Source organism: Meleagris gallopavo, chromosome 13, assembly GCF_000146605.3.
Source record: "Meleagris gallopavo isolate NT-WF06-2002-E0010 breed Aviagen turkey brand Nicholas breeding stock chromosome 13, Turkey_5.1, whole genome shotgun sequence".
NCBI lineage: Eukaryota > Metazoa > Chordata > Aves > Galliformes > Phasianidae > Meleagris > Meleagris gallopavo.
In genome coordinates this window covers 18748267-18753757 of record NC_015023.2, presented here as the reverse complement: position 1 = coordinate 18753757, position 5491 = coordinate 18748267, and positions in this window count along the sequence as shown.

The following is a 5491-nucleotide window of genomic DNA, read 5'->3' as shown; positions in this document are numbered from 1 at the left end:
GAGGCCTCGGGGCTGCGATGGGGAGGCTTGGAGAAGGGGTGGTGGTGGGGGGGGGTCCCTGTGGGTGGGTGCGATGTGGGGGGGTCGTGGGTGCTGCGTGGGGTGCGGTGGGTGCGCGTGGTTTGGGTTAGAGGAGCCTGGCGGTGGGGCTGGGTGTGGGGCACAGAGCCCAGTGTGGGGCAGAGGGTTTGGGTTCAGGGCTCAGCGTTGGGCTCAGAGCCCGGTCGGGGCTCAGGGTCTGGCAATGTGCTCAAATCCCAGTATAGGGTTTAAGGTTTGCGGCTTAGGGCTCAGCACTGTGCTCAGACCCTATTGTAGGGCTTAGAGTTCAGTGCTGTGCTCAGACCCCAGTGTGGGGCTCAGGGTTTGGAGCTGTGCTGAGACCCTGGTGTGGGGCTCAGCACTGTGTTCAGACCCCAGTGTGGGGCTGAGGGCTCACTGTTGTGCTCAGACCTCAGTGTGAGTTTTAGGGCTCAGTGTTGTGCTCAGACCTCAGTTTTAGGCTTAGGGTTTGAGGCTTAGGGTTTAGCACTGTGCTCAGACCCCAGTGTGAGTTTTAGGGCTCGGTGTTGTGCTCAGACCCCAGTGTGGGACTCAGGGTTTGGGGCTGTGCTGAAACCCTGGTGTGGGGCCCAGCACTGTGCTCAGACCTTGGTATGAGGCTCAGTGTTTGGGGCTCAGGACTGTACTCAGATCTGAGTTTGTCCTCAGGGCCCAGAACTATGCTCAGACCGCAGTGTAGGGCTGAGGGCTCAATGTTGTGCTCAGACCCCAGTGTGAGTTTTTGGGCTCAATGCTGTGCTCAGACCCCAGTGTGGGGCTCAGTGTTTGGGGCTCAGCGCTTTACTCAGACCCTGGTGTGAGGCTCAGGGCGGCTGTGCTCAGACCCCAGTGTGGGGCTCAGGCCGTGGTGTTGGCTTTGGGACTGAGTGTTGTGCTTGGGTCTGGCTCCCCGTGTCCTGCAATGTCACCGAGGCCACCACAACCCCATGTCAAAGTGCTAGGGCATGGGGACAGCGTGGTGGTAGGGCATAGGGACACAGAGGGCTGCAAGCTCAGCCCTGCCAACAACTGTAGCTCACCTCGCCGTGCTTCAGTTTACCCACACAGCAGCTCTTGCGTTATTCGTCAGTTGCAGAGGGTTTTGCTAACCCAACCGTCCGCTTCTACCCGGGGAGCCCGGCCAAGGCGTGCTGCTGCCTCTCCCGCTCCACAGGGTGAGGTCACGGCCTCTGCGTCTCGCCCATCTCCCGGCTCATCGTCTCCCAGCGTGTTTATCTGCTCGCCTCCATCCTTGCTCTTCCACCCCTGCCTTGCCCTTTGCCCCGAGGCCTGGCGGATCGCCGCGCCGGCTCCCAGCTGCGTTAATGGCCGGGGCGCCTTCCTTTTGCCCCATCCCAGTGCCTGCTTTGCATGGCGGGTGCCAGCGCCTGGCTGCCCTTCGTGTCCCCTAGCGAGTGTCCGTTTGCATCCTGAAAGCAGCACAGCTTCCTCCATGCAGCCTTCCTGCTGCAGCGGCACCCGGTTCGGCGCGGAGGAGCTGCAGCAGGTGGGCGCCCGTTGCAGCAGGTGGGCGCCAGGCTGCGCAGCAGGGAATCTGCTGGAGAAGTTAATGGAGGGAGAATGCAACGGGAAGGAGGCAGCTCCTCTTTTTGCCAGCGCGCGTGCGCGTGTGAGCAGATGGGTGAGCCTGTGTGGTTTGTGGGTGTGCCCCCGCGGGGCTGTGTGCGTGTGAGGCAAGCGTGCGCGAGGCCGTGTGTGCTTGGCAGCGTGTTTGTATAACCTTGTGGGTAGGTGTTGGGTGGAACGATGGCAAACGGTGGCGTGGCCGGTGCCGGCGGCTGCCGTGTGGTGCCGGGGGGGGTGTTTTGGGAAGGGGGGCTAGGGGGTGTTTGCAAGCACTTTGCAAACCGTGTGCTTGCAGCTGCCAGCTGTGTGTGCTCAGAGCCCGTTTGCACACTGGGGGGTGCGAGATATGTGTGCGTGTGTGTGCACAAGCGTGTGTGTGCGCACACCCTGGACTTTTTCAGGGAAGGAGGGGGCGGTGGTGAGTGTGTGTGTGTGTGTGTGTTGGCTCTGGGGCAGGGAGAATTACAGTGGAGACAGTGGCTTTGGCAGGGGGCCAGGGCTCCCGCCGTCTCGGGGAGAGGTACGAGGGAGGGTGCAGCGGGACATGCAGCTCAGCAACCAGAACATTTTATCGCTTCCTGACATGCTAGCACCCAGAATGGGGCTGCAGGTCTTTGGGTGGGGAGAGCTCAGGAGGCGGCTGTTTTTAATCCCCTTTCTTCCTGCTCCTTCCAATCAGTCTTTCCCAGTGGCTGCGCTCCTTGTCACCATGGGGTGAAACAGCTCCAGCAGCGCCAGCCCCAAATGCAGGGTTTGGCATGGCAGCCTGCAGCTTGAACTTCGGGATATGGCCTTTCTCTGTGCTTGAGTTCCCCCATAGTGGTCGAGGTGGGGGGGGATGTGAACCAGGTGCCATAGAGACTCCTCAGTGCCACAGTGACCCCCTGGTAACATAGGAACCCTCGGTGCCAGCACCATGCGCAGGGCTATGGGCATTCCAAGGGGGCTGTGCGCCCCTGGGGGGGTCAAGGGGCAGGTTTGGGGTTGGCAAGAGGTGCCAGAGGAACGAAGGGCAGCGAGGCCCTGTGGGGGGGGCAGCAGGGACAAAGCTTGGCACTGCACACGAGTCCGCGTGTTCCTGTGTGACCGCTCCGGGAAGCCTGCCAAGGGGATTGCCCTTGAAATAGCACTTTCCGTGCCCTGGCTTCCCTTGCTGGGGGGTGGCGGGGGGAGGGGGGAGCCTGTACCATTGCCTTACATCCAGCCCCCTCTTTTCCCAGCACCCCACTTGCGGAACAGTGCGGGAGGAAGCACAACCCCAATGCTCCTGTGCTGATAACAGCAGCCGCCTTATCGTGGGGCTTCTGCAAGAGCGGGCGGCACGGCTCCCACCCCCCTGCCCTTATCTGCCTCCCCTCATCTGCCTCAGCCGTTGTGCTCGGCTCACGGCCCCCCAGCGCCCGCGGGGTCGGCCCTTTGGCAAGGCCCCACCGCTTGGCAGCCTGCCCCCTCTATCCTTTTTGAAGTTTAAAATCCATTTAAGTCAAGAGGAGGGAAAGTTATTGCCGCTAAAGCCCCTTGCGTTTAGCAGTAAATCCTCTTTGCTGCTCCGGCACAGCCTCTTAGCACCAGCGGGGCCGTACGGGTGTCTCTGGGGGGGATGCCAAGCTGCTTTTGCCCCCAGCAGCACTGCAGTTTGCTTGCTGCTTGCTCACCATTTGCTCACCGCCTCCTTGCTTGGTCCACAAAAAGGGGTTCTGCTTTTGGCATTGCCCCCTTCTGATGCGGGAGCAGGCTCATGCCCCTGCACTCCCGTGTGCTGGGAAAGTTTGAGGCCATCCGGTTCAAAGCAGAAGCGTGCCCCCAGCTCTCTCACCACCAGCCTTTTGCTCCTTGCTTCCTCTTCTTCCTCTCTCCGGAAGGGTTGCTGGCTCTAATCCCTCTCTGAGCAGGTGGGCAGCCCCAGAGCCCCCGTGTCCTCAGCTCTGCACCACCCACCGAGGCCACTTGCGTCCCCAGGCGCCCACAGGACGCCTTTCCCCTGGCGCCCTCCTGTCTCCAGCACAGAGGGCTTGATGGGCCGGCACGGTGCGTGGCAGCGTTTTTATTTGATTTCCCTTCTCCTGTACTGGTGATATTTAAATATTAATGTCTGCCTCTAATTGCTGTGTCAGAGGAACGGGTCGGTGCGGGAGTGAGTGCAGGGGAGGCAGCGCCAGCTCATTTTGTTGTCTTGGGGAGTGTTTGCAGAGGAGAAATGTTTGTGCACGCCCGTGTGTAGACACGTGTGTGTATTTACGCCACTGAGATCTGCTTGGCCCTGACTGCAGCGTGCAGTGCAGGGACCCTTTCTGTGGGAGGGGTCCCTGTGCCAGGGATGGGGACAGATGTGCTGCAAGGGGGAGGGCATGGTGTGGCCGGAACAATGGGGCGGGATGAGTGTTGGATGGCATAGGATGGGGTAGGATGGATGGGATGGGGGTGCCACTTCCCCAGGAAGTGAGGGTGGGCTGTCCACCCCCAGCCACATCTCCATTCTCTGGGAACTCTCTGCCAACCCCGGACCCAGTGGGAAGAACACAGGTGAGATGCAAGAGCCATAGTGGGTGGTGAACTGGGGCTGTGCCTGGTGTGGTGAGCTTGGCTCCTGGGGCCTCCAAACCTCAAAAGCTGGGCAGCGGGGGGGGGGAATGAAGCAACCCCATCGGCATTGAGGCCCGTACTTCTGGCATTGGGGCGTGCAGCGGGGCAGCACCACCCGCTAGCCAAACCAGCTCTCAGGAGGGCTGCAAGCCTTTGCGCACACCCAGAGCGATATTTATGGAACTGGCAAAATTGCACGTCCTGTAAAACTGGATTGGAGCACGGGGAGGTTTGCACATGGAGGGAGAAGGGGGATGCACCAAACCAGAGGTGTGCGTGCCGCCGGGGACAGGAGGGTTAACCATAGGAGGGGGGGTTCCCGCGGGCAGAGCGCAGTCAGATGCTTGTGCGCTCGCTTCCTGTAATAAAGCGAACGCCGGCGTGCTTGTCACCTGCTCTCTGTTGTGCTGCCAAGAGGCAGACATGCTGCTTCTTGCTGCGGGCCCTGGCGCGCTCCTCACCGCCTCTCATCCCGCCCGCCCCGGGCGCGCGCCCGCTGCCAGCACGGCCTAGCAGGTGTTTCGGGGAGGGTGCGACGCTGCCTGTTGCCGCTCGCCCTACGTGGGGTGGAGGCTGTTGAACCGTTCCTCGGTGCTGTTGAACCGCTCCTCGCTGCCGTCAAACCGTTTCTTGCCTCCTCGGGGCAGAGCGGCAGAGCGGAGCGGCAGCGCTGCGGGTCGTGGGGGTGTAGGTGGGTGTCTGAGCTCTGTGGGCACGCTGCTGGCTGTCCTGGGGTGCGCAGCAGCAGCGGGGTGGGTGAAGCCTGTTGCAGGGCATCTGTGCGTGTCTCCGGTTGTGCAGCATGGGGGGGTCTTGTGCAACTCGAGGGTGGTCTGTGGAAGCAGTGCTGCTGCGCACTGTGCCACTCCTGTGGACGCTCAGGATGCTGCTGCTGTGAGGGTAGCCAGCTGCTTCCTAGCTTCCAGCCTCTTTAGGGATTTTCCAGTGGTGAGGCACTGGAACAGGTTGCCCAAGGAGGCTGTGGATGCCCCGTCCCTGGAGGCATTCAAGGCCAGGCTGGATGTGGCTCTGGGCAGCCTGGGCTGGTGACCTGCACACAGCAGGGGGTTGGAACTCGATGATCGTTGTGATTGTTTTCAACCCAGGCCATTCTATGGTTCTATGATTTTCCACTTTTAGATTCGTGTCTTCTCACCCCTATGGCTCTCCGCTGCTCTGACCCCTGCAGCCACAGCATTGCCATCCCCATTAACCTACAGGCTCTGCGTTCACTAGGGTTGCTGCCTTTAACCCCAGCTGTGGGGAATTCGTGCCTCTG